At 29.9% G+C, this 17,445-nt stretch overlaps 1 pseudogene; it reads right to left on the bottom strand.

The window, feature by feature from the left end:
- Nucleotides 1-5,787: 5,787 nt before the first annotated feature.
- On the bottom strand, nt 5,788-6,582 carry LOC126844773 (uncharacterized; annotated as a pseudogene).
- Nucleotides 6,583-17,445: the final 10,863 nt, after the last annotated feature.

Genomic DNA, 17,445 nt, shown 5'->3' with positions numbered 1-17,445 from the left:
TTGTGGAGGTAGAACGTGGTAAGTACTAAAAAATAATTATTGTTAAATAAATAACGTTACTATAGGAGCAAATAAAAATCTGACTTTAGCATAATATTGAACTTGTTTTTGCAAACATACATTTTTTTTGTATAATATTTTTATTATATTTATGATTTTAATAATTTTATGTAAAATGATTTAGACATTAGCTTAGGTCGTATGTCGTTATGTCTGTTCAGTATTATTTTTTTAAATGTGATTTCAAGGAAACTAATTTATTTCTATTTAAACATTTTGATACTACCAAATGTATGTAAGTAACCAAATAAAGTAATGTCAAATGTGTAAAACATTTTTCAATGGCAGATTATTATTATTATTGACGTTCGATTTTAATTAACAAGAAAAGAAAAAATCTTTCATAAGAAAGGGCGTTATAAAATATATGATTTATACAATATGACCTTTAAAATGTATAACTTATAAGCATCGTTAGCCATATATGATATTTTACATGAAATTTTCTATGACAGAAAGTTTACACTTTTGACGTCAGCAACAGTAAAGTAAAAATACTATGCATTCTAATGAATGTTTTAATATACTCGTATATTAAACGCAAAGTTACTCGTATAGACCTCCAAATATTACAGCTGAGTGTCGTTGAACATAATATACTGCTTGAAAAAGGCAAAGCAATATTTCAGCTACCTACTTGGCTTAGTCAAGAAATGAACATTTTTTTATTCAGAAAATAAACAATCTGGATACCTTTACAATGAGTCAGTATTCTGAATATTGCAGATAGTAGGGGCGATAATGTGATGGTCCTTATTTTCTTCTATAACGCTGGGTTGTAGTAGAAGGGATAGTTACCATCTTCGCTGACAAATTATTGTCATGTATCTTTGTACAGTAATCTTCTTCTGTTATAAATAACTGAAGTACGTTCTAAAAATACCAAGTAATTAACAATTAGGTAGATGTTAAAAAATTACTAGTACAGCGAAATTATGGAAATTATTTCAATTTAAACCGAATGAAGTTGTGTGCATAATTACTAACATTTGATTAGGTAAATACCAAATATTCATCAACCCTTATTCATTGATTACAAAAGAAGCAACTTTGCAATTTTAAATAATAATAATTTGAAAACACTTCTTTATCAAAACATAATCGTATTACTTTCATTTGATAGTGAATCTTAAAAATTCATGAAACGCTATTTGTGTATATTAGGGTGGTCCTTGGGTGACATGGTATTTAATTATTATGGTTATATATTTTTATGCTAACTTGAGGAACTACTACACCATTGCAGTTGCTTATAAAATTTGATGATTTATGAAACCGTAAATAAAAGGTCAAACAGTAAACATTTGTATCCACGTAATATACACAAGAAACAAATAATATAGTACATATAACTTAAAAGTAATACAAGTTTAATAACGTCCATTTGGATAATAAAAAAAATGTGTGCGCTTTTAAGTAGACTATTAAATACCACCGAAGGTCTATTAGACTGCAGTCTGCAGCTTACTGTTTTAAAATGTACAACTTAATACTCAGTATACATTTAATTTTATGTAGCTCAGTTTTTATTTGTACTTGAAGTCGTAAAAGGTTCAACGGATACATAGTAATATTATTAGTGGTACGCTGCGTTTAACAAATGCATAAGCAAATTAAAAAGGTATGTAAAAAGTTAATGCAGGACGCAGGTATATGATAAAATCAACAACTATTAGGGTGTTTTATTCTTCTCGTTTTTATTTGCAGAACTCATGCGATACAAATAAAATTATTACTTTAATTATTATAACATAGCTTTTATATTAGTAATTATAATAACTAACTTTATTTATCATTTAAGTACTTTTTTTTTGCCAAGTAATCGCTAACCTAAAAGGGAACTGTTTGCACACTACTTCCTCTAATCATTAAAGTACTATATACATTGGGTTATTATAACAGCAAGGAAATAGGTTACATATAGATAGATGTGGCTATCCTATAATCTACCTAATTGAACTGCGATGATCTCACGTATCATTTGAGGCATCGTGGGTCGATTATCTGGTTTCGACAATATCTATTTGCAGTTTAATTATTATTTTCATAAACAAAAAAATCATCAATACCAGTCGACAAGTGGAAATCATATACACTGAACGTTTGCCATGTGATTAAATCCCAGACATGACGTGTTTTGGATGCTTAAAATATTGTCAATATAAGTGCTATCGAAAAACAAAACTGACAAATCACATATTTATTTGTTATTATTGAAATATTAAACATTATAATAATAACAAATTCATCCGTTGGATGATAAAATGCATTTGTTCTATTTACATGCTTAAGGACTACACTCAATAATATTTGACGTTAAAATCAACTTTTATTGTAATTGATTATTAACTATAATAATTATTTGAAGTTTAATACTTTTAAGTATTACACGCATAAAGCTATAATGTATATACATGGGTCGAGATATACGTGGTACGGGTGAAGTAGTGCTAGTAAAAAATTAAATTATATATAATTTTCTCATTGAATGATGTTGCGTCAATCGTAGAAAAAAATGATAAAAAATCGATTGGGGTGGTTAATGCGGAAATTGATCTTGATATTCCAGTACCAATAGGTTGACGCATCGTACCAATGTAACAAATGCCATTGCCAATTGCCTTAAAATAGAAAACACTAACTACTAAGACACATCTTGAGAACAGGTTTTATTTCTAAGTAAACATAATGTGTATTTTAAGACTTTTTGAAAAGTATTAATGGCCCAAGTGGGGGTTCATTCTTGTAAAGGTCACGATTTGACGGTCTGGGACGTGTTGTTATTTTCAAAATAATATTACGGTTATGCAATGTCAACGTCAGCTATAGTGAACCCAACATTAGATGTGTTTCCAGCTAATAGAAATTATACCGTTGTAGATGATAATAACAAAAATAATTATATTACACTATAGGGATAGGGTTAAATGGAAACTCATGTCGAGCTCATGTTTGGGTTTTCTCCCTGATCGTAGTATAATGTACAACAGTTGGGAATACCTCTGACTGTCTGGTCCGTAGAAGTGTACATTATCGTCTATGGATTCTTTTGAATCCAGAAATGCCAGTGAAAAAAATCAAGCGAAAATACATACTTATTTTTTAAAAACATTTAGCCGACTTTAATATAAGCGTTTTGTCTATTTTACTGTTTTTAAATAGTACATTGAAAAATATTCAAATGTTGAGGCTTGTATTGTGTCTAGAAAAAACTATTGTTAAATAACAATACAACTTTTAAAAACACCCATCACTACAAAAAATAATGTACTTTTTATTATAAGTTATCATCATCAGCGCTTATAACAGAGTAAGATTACAGGCTAATATAGCAGTGCTTGTATAGTAAGTCATGACATTTGTCAGTGTTGGTAGGGGAAGGGGGAGACTAGCCCTTAAAAAATCTGTTTATGCCGATATAGCCAGGAGGTCCACAGACGTTTGGCTAGCTGTCAGTTGATGTTGGTTGGTTTCGTCCATTTATTTTGAAACTAAAAGTATGATAACACTGTTTCTGTTACCATTTATTCTTTTATTATTTGTCATGTTCATATGTTTAGTTTGTTATTTTTTTTTCCTTCTCTAAATTGTCATATTGTTTATAATTTATTATCGTTATTATTATTACCTCTAAGCCTAATGTCATATTATGCAAAAAAATTAAAAAAAGTCATAGCGGAAGTATCTCATTGTCCCTATATGGATTAACAAATTTTAGTAAGGTAAATGTTTTGTGATGCACTTATTCCCAGTTTAACAAATCCAAGTTGAAATATGATGAGTATGAAAGAAATATGAAAAAGTTAAGTATTTATTAATTTTATAGTATTCTAAAATAAAATAAGCAACCATATTTTTCAAAATGAAAACTACAAGATTGCAAATATTTTAAGAGATATTGTTTGTCTTGCTTTAAATCAATCAACCTATATAGCTATTTTACTGCCACCAACGTCAAAATGTAAACTTTCGGACATAGTAATAATTATTACCTACCTTATAATATCACCCGACGCTTGAATGAAAGTTTTAACTTAAATGCTATAGGTTTCAAACAATTGTTATTATTTTTTTGGCATTATCTCTTAAATTATATTTTTCATACATATGATTTTTTCTTTTTAGTTGATATAATTATATTGATAACTCAATTTTGAATTTTTTTTTTTTTTTTGGACGTAGTTATACAGGATAGTTAAATAAATACGTAAGTGTAGTCTAAATGATATGTTGATTTTGTAAAAAGAACACCCGTAGAAGAATATAAAATATTATATTTTAAACAATAAAATCCTCGCAGTACAGTTGGCCGTCTCATTATTAAAACAACGTACTATTTTTCACGGTAAGCATTGTTTTATTCAGCGATCCTCTATACTTGAATATTTAGATTTTTTTTATTGTTGTACTATTCATTTTTTGTTTAGGGTGGAAATTATGAGTAGGTAGTTAATTTTTCTTGCCACACAATGAACCTCGAAAGTTGAGCTCACATAAAAAATATGAAGTGTGTACGCATAAGAAACACGTGTACGCGACGTGTCAGAGTGAAATAATTGTGGATTTTTCTACCGGATTGTTATTTTTTTTTGTATATTAATTGAAAACACAAAACCAGCATTTTTCAAGTTAAAAAGCCCGGAGCTCGAGTAAAGGGGCTGCTCGCTACACCTGTATAGTGTGTATGGCTATTGTAAACGAGCTAAGATGAAGATAATTATTATTTTTACATTAAAGCTGCCAAAACGGAATCATCAAAACGATTATGTTGTCCTTAACAGGCTACATGTTTACACAAATTATTACTACTGAAAGTGATAAAATCACTTGCGAATAAACGCTTCAATCCGAATCAGTTGTTAGTATTTTCAAATCAGTAAAATTTAGGATTGGCTTATGTTTGGTTTAAGTTTGTTTATGTTTAATTTAGGTTTCGTTCGGCTTGACATAGGTTTAGGATTGACCTAGATTTGGTTTAGTTTTGGCTTAGAATTGGTTTGAGTTCTGTTTAGGATGGGCTTATGTTTGGTTTCAGTTTAGTTTTGGCTTGGTTTAGGTTTGTTTATCTATAATTTAGGTTTGTTTATGCTAAATTTAGGTTTCGTTTGGCTTAAAATAGGTCTGGTTTAAAATTGGCTTATGTTTGGTACAAGTTTAGACTTGGCTTGGTTTAAGTTTAGTTTTGGCTTGGTTTAGGTTTGTTTATGTTAAATTTAGGGTTTGTTCGGCTTGACATAGGTTTGGTATAAGATTAGCTTATGTTCGGTTAAAGATTAATTTTGGATTGGTTAAGGTTTGTTTATGTTTAATTTAAGGTTTTGTTCGGCTTGACAAAGGTTTGATTTAGGATTGGATTATGTTTGGTTTAAGTTTAGTTTTGACTTAGCTTAGAATAGGTTTGTGTTTGGCTTAGGCTTGGTTCGGCTTGACATAGTTTTGGTATAGGATTGGCTTATCATTAGTATAGGTTTAGTTTTGGCTTGGTTTTAGTTTGCTTTAGGACTGGCTTATGTTTTGTATAAGTTTAGTTTTGGCTTGGTTTAGGTTTGTTTATGTTTAATTTAGGTTTCGTTCAGCTTGACATAGGTCTGGTTTAGGATTGGATAATGTAGGGGGCCAACTTCATGTACATCCCAACTTAACTTAAATTTAGCATGATTCATAGAGGCACTGATAAAATCTTTGATCTCTGGACTGCTTAAATAAAATAAATAAAAAAATAGTGTTTCAAGAGCAGTAATAATGGCAAGGCATAATGGTCTGCAATTCTTCAAATATGTAAATTCTATCTATTAACTTAAGCAATACGGATAAAATGGTTGGAGCTACATACCCCAAAAAAATGTTTTTCCACCTTGTAATTTATCTAGAGACATAGCTAATGGCTCCATCACTTACAGTATTCGTCCAAAAACACCCATTCATTTAGTTTTAATTTTTTTCTTAAATGCAAATCACCAAATGCTTTAATCAATTGCTGTTTACGTTTTAAAAATTTTAAGCTTGTGTCATACAAAGAATTCCATCGAGCTACAACAGGTACAGGGAATTTACAACTGTACATCTCAACAATTTTATAAGAAGCTACAGTAGATCTACTAACAACAGTCTAAAACCTAAACAGTTTGTTAAAGGTGGATTTAGGGAAATTTGTAAAGAGTGAATAAGTAATTTTAGAAATACCAGTTGTTGCAATTAAATTTAATTTGTGAGCACAACATTTCATATGTGGGGGTAAAAAAATGTATTATCTTTATTCTGATGTTCTGAACTATGAAATAACTGACCAATATCAACTGTTGTAATATTGTCTTCAAAATCAGAATCCTCAGAGTCAAAAATGTCTTCATTTAAGTCACTTATACTTTAGTACTTATTAGTAGTTGACCAAGATGATAGTAAGCTTGTTGAGAAAGTTCTGAAAGTTTTTCCAAAATTGCTGGCATTATCTGTCACTGTATGTGTGATTTTTGAATAATGAATATTATACTCTTGTATGATAATTGTCATTGTTTCTGCAATGTTCAATTAATGGTGACTTCCTTTTATTCTTCTACAGCCCAAAACAAATAAGCTACGTTCATATATTTCAGCATCGATAAAGAGGCAAGTTACACCTGAAAAACGATAAAATAATACAAATATAAAATAATATTCCGACTTATAATTGCCATACTGTTTACTATTTTTAAGTTGAATACAAGTATATATAACAAATATATATATATATTAACTTTCTTTATCGTATTCTATACAACGATAGGTAAATTGATATAATATTAATTATAAATAATAAACTATTATAATACTATACAAAAATCAGTGTTGTATAGAATAATTTTTAAAAAATGTTATAAATATATTTAATATAATTGAACTGAGAATCCTTGGGGAAAAATGAGCATTTAAGATTCATGTTTTCTAATAATATATTATAATAATTAATTAAGTCTATCAGTTATTTACAATTTTCATTTTAATACTTACATTAGCCTCTTTTAGTAATAATAAGTTGTAATATCATGTACCAAAAATATTACCTAAATTTCTAATTACTATTTTGAAAAAAACAATTGTATTGGAGTATAAAAGTGTTATTTTAGAAAACTACATACAGTTTTTATTCTAGCATACTTTTTGAGCATTTTACTATAGATTATATTTTTTAACTATTTCAATACATAACATTTTTAATTTTTTGTTTATTATATATTTTTTAAACAAATTGTTAAACTTAATCGAAATAATGCATAATAAACTGACGATACAGTTTGAAAATAACGGTTTAAGGTTTTTTTTTTATTGAAGCGAATTAAGTGATATTATTATACGAGTACTTTATTATCGATTACGGGTGTACATGACATATAATGGCATGTGTACTGATGTCCACTGTTATCGTACTATTAGTAATTTCAGTTTAAACATTTCTTTACTTGACCACCTATGCCACTTGTATAGTTTATTAATCATTTTTTCCTCTCCTTTTGTTTTTTGTACCGCTATAACTATAACTATTTGTTTTTTTTTTGCTTTCATAAAGCCGAAAATATATACTATGGGTATAATATACTATGTTATATCATGTACGGTATACTTCTACCTTCGCCTGTTTGATAAGCAATTGCCGGAAAATCGCTCGAAGTAACGCCGTTAAATTATATTGGCCAAATAGCCGATTGTCTCTCAAGCAGCGCGCTAGATAAATGAAAAAGGCGCAGAGCATTTGTATTCTGTCGTCGCTTTGTCTGCTCATTCGTGTCCACGCCAACCCTCCACATTACCTGGGGCGTTGGCTAGTAAATGATTCCAATAAAATACTCGACGGCCCCGCGTTTCTATTCACAATAATATAGCTGCCGTTTTTTTAATTTTACGCCCTGTGCACGGGTAAATATTTCGTAAAATACAATTAAATAATGATTTTGCTCGCCGTTATGAACACCAAAGAACAACGGCTATTTAGCTCCGACAAGGTCCATTGCGCCATTCGAGTATTGTTGATTGAAAAAAAAAATTCATTTTGCAACCTCACGTTATGTATGTAAAGTTGACCCAACCAAGTAGTCGAATCAAACTCGCGACTATGCCTATATTTTACAAGTTATTTTCAAGTATTTGCAAGTTCGTATTTTGGTTGTAACCATAAAAAACCACCGAGTAGTTCAACTTCACGTAGCCCATCCAAGTTGTCTTAGAGATCCCAAAATAGTGTCTCAAATTAATCGTTATAATTTGCAAGAATTTGTAAGTAAGCTCCCTTTTCCCCAAAATCATTTTTCTGTCATGAAGTTAGCCCCCTCAAGTTGTCCTAGCGTCGTCAAACTAGTGTCAAATTAATTGTTATAATTTGTAAGTTACTCTCTTTATTCGGGAGCTTTTTTTTACGTGAAATACACCCTCACCAACTACCCTATAGCCTTTATACTAGCGTCAAATTAATTGTTATATTATTCAATAAACTTGCAATATAGCACTAGAATATGTAGTAAGAGCTGTCCTAGAATTCAACACTGGGGTTAAAATCCAGAAAAATACAGAAGTAACTATAGTAGCATATGCAGATGATATTATGATCGTAGCTGAATCAGAAGCAAATCTAAAAACGACAACATCAAACCTGATAGAAAAAAGTAAGGGTATGGGATTAATAATCAATGAAAGTAAAACAAAATACATGATATTATCACGTAGAATTCATAACCAAACAGAATTAGTAGTAGGACAAATGAGATTTGAAAGAGTAGAAACTTTTAAATACCTTGGAGTAGGTCTGGACACAATGAAGTACAAAGAAGAATAACTGCAGCTAATAAATGTTTTGGAATGCTAAGACCACTCTTTAAATCTAGAATCCTCTCAAAAAAGTCGAAAAAACAATATTTGAAGCCTGAGAAAAATTAATTCGCGCAAAGCCGTTTTGAAGGGAAAAAATTATAATTTATCCTATAGAAATGACTGTGATAGTCTGACAAAACAAAATGGCAACCAACAAAATATCCTCATTGCTATACTTTCATTTACCATGGTCACTGTGGAAAACCTTGAATAGATTAGTGGCAAGGACTAAATCTAACATAGTAAAATGGGGCTTTAGTGAAGAAGATGAAGTTTGTGAATGTGGAGAACGACAAACCAATGAACACCTTTTGTCATTCACCATAAGTCCAGAACAATGCACCAAAGAAAATCTGATGTTGACTAACACAAATGCTTTAGAGGTGGCTACTGGTTGCAGTACAACATTTAGAACGTTATCATAAATATAATTTGTATTAAATGTACCAAATTTATTTGTTTTATTTTATTATTTAAGTTTTATTTTATTATATATTATTTGAACTATTGTTATTGGCATTTTAAAGTCGGACTTGACAAGAAGAACAAGAACTTGCAAAATATTGGCGTAGTCACGAGTTTGATTTGACTTCTTGGGTGGGCTAACTTCACATACGTCTTCACGTTCACAACTTTTTAAAACATCAAGCTGCTGGCCCATTACGCGGTAACAAGATCTTGAACAAATTACGAGTTGATTAGAGACAGCTTGTTGCAAACTCCGGAAGGTATCAGCTCATCATTCCAATACATAACATACCTATCACAAAAGCATCAACTTGCAATTCAATTTGATCTTTATAGAATTTGCTCATCCGGGTTATGGAAAAAATTATACCTAACAAACATATTTCATGATCCTCTAAGGCTCCAACTGCAAACGGTTTGTGATTAATTGATGAGCTACTTGAGTTATTAGGTCTAGTCATCCCAGAGAAAAAGTGCGTACAAAGTGGAAAAACTTGTTATCATTGTATTATTCATAATATACTCTTTGCTTTGCACCGAATCTTAAAATGTTGCATACAATATATTTAAATTGTATTTTGTTTTTTATTTAATCTAAGGAAAGTACGTTACGCGATTAACTTTGGTAAGTTTTATTTCATATTTAGTAAGTTTCCATTTCCCTTATATTTTACTTATTGCTACTAACTCGAGTGTTTTAAGTGACCTCTTACGAATTGTTTCGATTTTTCTTTATGGCTGCGTTTAAGCTAACAATAATATGTAACCCATAAGTGAGCATATAAGGGTTTTCATTCCTAAGTCAATTTGTTACTATGTTTTCTACATGATATCAAGTCAACTTAAGATAAATTGGACATTTTTCTGACTGATGAATTCTGTCCCAAAGCAGTAGTTGAATTTTGTCACACTTCAAATACGTGGAAACGGTAAATACATGTTTTGTTCTTTAAGAAAACAATTTTAGCAACAACAGATTTGTGTACATTTTTCTTCATTCTACGAGACGTATGCATGTAAACGTATAAAATATAATCATAAAACGCACATTCGCACACAGTCATCCACATAGTTGCAAATTGAATTTCTTATTCCATCGATCTCGCTTTTTTTTCTGTTTTTACATATAAGTCTGTATGCAATTGTATACAAACCACTCGGTCTCGGCCGATTGATTCAAACGTATTTCATAAAAATCCATTTCCTTTACCGGGCCGCGTCACTGGTATATTCGCAGGTACACAAACATATATATGTACCTTTTGAGTTGAACAACAATGCATTTATTATACTCACTACTAGGAATCATTATCGAGAACTCACTTTTAGACTACACACTTCGCCATCATCCTATGGACCCCTGTTAAGTTTTTCTAATAAATTGAATCGGCTACGGGGACTAAAAAGTAAATACCAATTGAAATGTTTGTAATAGAAAACAAGAAACTATTATCAAAAAGCATGACAAAAGAATTAAGGTTTTAGTACCTTTATGAAAAAAGCTCTACAATACTTTTCTATTTTTTTTTGTATATATATATATATATATATTTAGAGAGAGAGAGAGTATAGTAAAATAAATATAAATTGGTATGGAAAACCTTCCAAATAATACAATTACAAACTATAAAATATTTGTTCAGAATTATAAATAAAGTGCTAATAGCTGACGTATTTAGCACTAACTGAATGTATAAAGCTTTAGAAGGCCGTAATTTTAAGAAGAACAAAATTGTTTAGTATTTTTCTCTAAAATTTAAAGGCGAATGGGTAAATTTTTAAACTCTTTATCTACCAAGTACCAATGGCATATTCGAGTAAATCGGATACTAGAAAATTAAGTTATTCTTAGCTTTGCATCGAAGCTAAAAAATAAACATTATATTAATTTAATTTAATTACATTTATCCCAATAGGCTATTAATGTAAAGTGGAATATTGAAAAAAAATATAATAAATAAAAATATATTTTCAGGTACAGCTGTTATCTAATTCCAATAAAATTTAACCTGTTATTAAACATTCATGAAGGATGACTCGTTATTTTATGGGGGTATATTTTATTTTTATAAATAATGTTTTTTTTTTGGTGAGTTTTTTTTTAAACTATCTTTTTATTCTAGTACACTATACATTATTATTGAAATTGAACTTGGAAGTATTAGCAACCAATGTATTTTGTTTATTTTAATTTTACAATAGGAATGCTAATGTTAATAATCTTTAAACAAAATTATACTCTTTATCTACCCTTCTTGCGCGATGTTGTGTGCATGATGCAATAATAGACTTCACGCATATAATACAGAATTGATAATGATATTTTAATGAGATAAATATCGAGGCGGTGTGGCGCAGTGGACACCTCAGCTGCCGCATGGCACTCGAGGTTAAGCTGTGGCCGTTGCTGCTTGAACTCGGATGGGTGACCACCCGGATTTTTAGCGGCGACCCACACCATCAACCCCCGATATGCATGGCAGAAATGCCATGCATCCTCCAGCGACCGAACTGGCATAAAGTTAGCTATAGCCCTATCGGTCAAATACGCCATTCGAATATTTTTTTTTTTTTAATGAGATAAATAACGATAATAACTTTTATTTTTTTCATGACCTGTGTATATGTTACCTATAAAATTTTGGTTAATATCTTGTCGGTCGTTATGTGACGTGAATAATGGTATATTAAATGGACGGCACAATAATAACGATTCAACCATGTGTTAACCACAAACGTACAGTACAGGAAATCATGGGGTTGTTTTATTTTCCAAAATGTCCTCTAAAACGTGATATTCTATTAAAATGGTTTGTGCTGCAACAGTAAAACCAACCTACTTTCCTGATACGATGATAAATTTACAACAGTATGCTAGTCTGAATGTTATAACTTATAACAGCTGTTGTAACCTTTTTTTATTCTTAAAACTCGTAAAATTGTATTTGTACATTACATAATATACAATAATAAAGTATTATAAAATAAAAACTAATAATTGTGAATTTACTCAAAAAGTGAAATCTAATTTATTCATTAAGTCAAATCCAGTTTTAATTTATTGGATGGCCAGTAAAGCCATTTTCTGTTTGGTTGACATAAATGCATGATAAAAATAGCAGAAGTGTGGGCACGGACTGCGTTTTGCGAATGACTGATATAGCTTAAATTAATTTTTTATAATTAAACTTGCCGTCATCACTAAAGGCTCTACAGGATTATGCTGTGGATATCCAAATTATTTATTGTGTAGGTACACACAATTAAACTATACAGGTATATTTATAAAAATCAATTACATAAATTAAAATTGGTAATTTTCACGGAATTTTTAATGGGATATTTTATGTTTCAAACTTCAAAGGAAACAGCTACTTAAACATTTATGTAATTTCATTATTCAAAGTCAGTTAAAATTGATGGGTAAAAGGAATTTGTTTTTACTAAATAACAGAAAGGTTTTGTTGAGTGTTTGGACAGTTAATTTAGTTAGTTCTAGTGAACGTCCGATTCCGAAAACTCTTAAAAATGCTCCAAAAATGTGCTGATGTTGTCGCTTAAAAATAAAAAATTCTGGCCAAATCCGTCAAGACTTTTTTTAACTAATCAATTTGGGATAGTGAGTTTCAAATTCATCAATAAAACCTTGGCTGTCACAATTTTTTCAGTGCACTGTTTCCGTGATTAAATATGTACATATAGTATATTAACTACAAATTTTTCATTAATTATAGGTATTCACGAGTTAACGCACCGAATCGTAATGTACGTCTGAAGTCTGAACCGTAAAACTAGCGACATTCGATGCGTGTGAAGTTCCAGAACGAAAGTACTTAGAATTTTTATTATTAATGTTTCTTACAAAGAAAGTCAACGGATCAGTGTGATGGCGGCAAGGCATCCATCTACATTCCTTAACCGAAAACAGGATCCGAAAGTTTTGGACAAATAAAAGAGGAGGCGAATCATTACCGTGCAGTTTTCGTGCGGAACACCAGCTCTATGGATGATTTTAAGCCAAACCCTTGGCAGAGGCTTGACATAATTAAAATGTACAATTTGATTATTGCTAGTTCCCGAAAAAAAGAAGCTCAAAAAATGTAATGAAAATCAGAAATACATTTTTTTTTTGTTTACCGCAAATGCAAAACGGCATAAAACGCGAGTCTCTGCTATTTCGAATTCTGAAATCCAATAAAGTCAAAACTGCTACACGGAACGGCGGTATTCGAAATTAGTTTATAGAAAAAAATATATTAACCTAGGTAAAAACTGTCCGAAACCCATCGGTTTGAGCAATTACAAATATAAATTCCCGCAATGGTTTTATTAAAACGTTATTATAATATATTTTATTGAGGAGGTCACGTATCGCAACTGTGCCGGATTAAAACATTATAATATCCGTGTACGTGGCCAATCTAGATTGTAATTATATATTCTACTACGCTCAATGGCAGACGAGAATGTACGTCGAACGTTTCAATCTTTTTTAAATACAATTATTATCCAATAACCATTTCGTGTCACGAATAGGCCAGTAAAATGTTAATTTAAGCGGTCGTTTTTCTTGATCGAAACTCTATTACGGATGACATGATAAATTTGTTTACTCTATTATCTTTTTATTTCTAATAATTTGTTTTACTATTTTTGCCATGTCCGTTTATCGGAAGTCAGAACGTCGAAGATTATTATACTCTACATATTATACACACACGCAGACATTCCGTCACACCCGTTCGCTAATTTTCAGAAAGTGTTCATCGGTGCAAGTATAATCATGTTATATTACCTTCAACTGGACGTGTGTTAATCGTATGCAGCGGGTCCACGATTTTACACCAGTAAACGTGTTATTTGCAGGGCTGATTTTTATTATATCAACAAGATTAAGCCTCTATTTTTAAGTGTTTGTATTTACAACGCCGATGTTTATGTGCTCGGAATCCGCGTTTCATTAAAATTACCAGCGAAACTTAATTCATACTACGAGCGAATGCTTCGTCGATGATCATAATTTCCACCACGGATAGTTTGAACACAGTCGATGATATCTTGCGAGGTGTGATCCTCGAAAATTGAGAATAAGCAGACGTGTGACTTCATATAGCGAAGAAAACATTTATACGTCGCGTTGATTGCTCTTCAACACCAATAATTAGCGTCATCTACCTTTAGCAAAAGTCTTGATTTGGCAAAAGAAGTTTTCAGCGAATTAGACTTACTAAAATAACAACGACCGCTGCGTTGTCAAGACCGGTTTGGGTTTTTTGGGACTACGAGTAATAAACAATAAAATACATTTGGCTGATTACTTGTAAACTAAGATTGTTTTAGAAATCTGGATGAATGTACAAGAGTTTATTTGTTTAACGCAAATAACAGTAAGCTGTAAGTATGTATTATAAAATTAAATATGTATATTTAACTTAGTTAAATTCGGTTTTCTAATGTTGTTTAGTTTAAAAGCAAAGTTTATTGACTAATGATTAGAAAGAAACAACTTTTTTTTAAATTTAAAGTAAGCTGCCCACCATGCGTATTGCCAAAAGATACAGCATACTATTCAATAAACAAATACATAAGACAATTTTAATTTTACAATACAAATAAACACTATTAAATTTACAATACAAATAAATAACAAATTCAATAATATATTAGATATCTCATAATATAATTGTTTAAAATATATGATATAAATGTTATTTTAAAATATTGTAAGATTACTAAATATTTCACTTTTTAGTATTGTCTAGAGGCCAGAGCTCTATCAACTTTTGAAACTTAAGTAGTAATGTATATTATTAATTGACTTTTAAAATTAAGAATAATTTGCTGAAAGTTATGACAAATATGACACATAATATATTATTATGGGTTACCATTTAAAGTTTAAAAATTGATAGAGCTCTGGAAGAAAATATAAAAATTTGAATATTGTTTTCTCAATACTCAAGACATAAACTAAAATTCTTCAAAAATAAAAACTACAAAATTGCAATTATTTTAAGAGAAAATGAGTGTTATATGAGTCTTGTTGAACCACCCAGCATATATATGTAGATATATCATTTTTTTAATAATTGTATTTTAATCAGAAAACAATAATGAATACTGTAATAATGAAAACAAAGGAATTAAGAATAATTAAATCATAGAAAAAAAAGTATATTTTTCTTTATTATTTTGATAATGCCCAACTTTGTGTCTCGAATTATGTTCAAATTGATAGTTTGGCCAATGTCCTCAAACAATAGTAGTATCCACATATTTTGTAATATTCATATTTTATATTAACTGAAGACATGTTCACAGAGTTTACACTTTGTAAAATCTGAATGTATTTTGTTATAATGTGACTCCAACAAAAACCTAACATAGAAAAAGGGTCAAGTTCCAGACTCTCTCCCAAAAAAGTCAGCCTATTAATTAGTGATATCTACATTGTGGCCAAGTCTACTATTTCTTTAGTTCATAACCTCATTTCACTCCTTTTTTCATGAGTAACACTGTTCTTTTATTTGTATTGCTTAACACTTGGCCAGTTTCTGAATAAAACATGACCTCTCTGAATGAGGCATAAAATAGACTTGAACACAATGTAGACACCACTACTTTGATTGGCTGACTTTTTTAGGAGGGGATCTGAACCTTTTCTTTTCTTCTGAGTTATTTCCTTCCTATCACCAACGTATATCCTAAGTGAGTACATTTGATAATGATATATTATGCTTCATTCAGAATTTTTTTTTTGGGAGGGGATGTGGACTTGGCCCTTTTTACTGATAGGTTTTTGTTGGGGATATCATTCCTTTTTGATGGATTCAGCATCGTGGGTGACGTGTTAATTTCTTATGAGGCATTGGTGGGAGCATTTCGAACATGTTATTTTATATACAAATTATTTTATTGGTTATTTTAATAAATTAAAAAAACTTAGTCAATATACGCTCTAAACTTAGGTTAAAAATATATGTAAGCTAATACCTATTCGCTTTTACAACTTATATCTACCATATCTGCATAAATTAAACGCGGTCTCTAGGATATTTACAAAACACAAATTAAGGTAATATTGTTTTTATTTTTGTTTTTAACATTATACTAAAAGGGGAGTAGGGTTAAAGTACGACCCTATATTTGGCTTGTGTAAATAATATGTTTACATTTCAAATGACACAATGTCAAAACTTATTGTAACATATATAACGCACGGCATATTTTCCTTAAAAAAAAAGTTCTATGTTTTTAGATAATATTATAGGTACTGGTTGTTTAACCAAACAATATATCGAATAGCGAATGAGAAATGCAAATTGTTGTCAAAACTTTTTAACAGAATACAGAGATATATTATATGAGATAATAATATGTTTGTACATTACGTTATTATCTACTTGTAACTATCTATCCAAACATAAGTGTTTGTTTTACCATTACTATTACACTGACTACTTGCAATCTTGTGTGACACGGTGGATAAGGTACTGAATAATGTGCTGGATACGTCACTTTCTAATATTTAAATAATGGCATTAAGTATGAACGACAGCAACAAAATTAAGTTTAGCGAAAACTAATTGAACGGTTGTTCGTTAAAATAGTACTCAGCCTTCTTTTAATTTTTATTATAACCTACATTGACACAGGGACCTACATCATACTTTATACCTAACGGTTTTTAATAATTTAAAACGGTGTTTTTCCATTAAGCACTTATATTTTTAATATTAAATTAAAATACATTTTCGTTTCATCTTTTTGAGTAAATATTACTTATAAGAATTATAATATATTATAATTTTATTATTCATCATATTTTTCTCTTTATGAAACTTTTTTTTGTATTCTTTTGAATACAATACATAGTTATTAATTACATTTAAAAATATATAACATATTATATATACAATTATAAAACGAGTCGGTGGGTTAAATACGCATAATTTTAATAAGCTTTACCTTGGTAATTCTGATGAATATTTAAACAAAAATATTTATACTGCAATAATTTATTGAGTAAATTTCAAATTAGATAAATTAAATTCAGTCGATATTCAATGATTTTAAATG

Source organism: Adelges cooleyi, unplaced genomic scaffold (genome assembly GCF_023614345.1).
Source record: "Adelges cooleyi isolate 19-005CV unplaced genomic scaffold, UGA_ACOO_1.1 ACOO_flye_CR_arks_rails_tigmint_CR_PRNA_651, whole genome shotgun sequence".
Taxonomy (NCBI): Eukaryota; Metazoa; Arthropoda; class Insecta; order Hemiptera; family Adelgidae; genus Adelges; species Adelges cooleyi.
The sequence above is the reverse complement of the archived record's forward strand: the minus strand, read 5'-3'. Positions and strand labels throughout refer to the sequence as shown.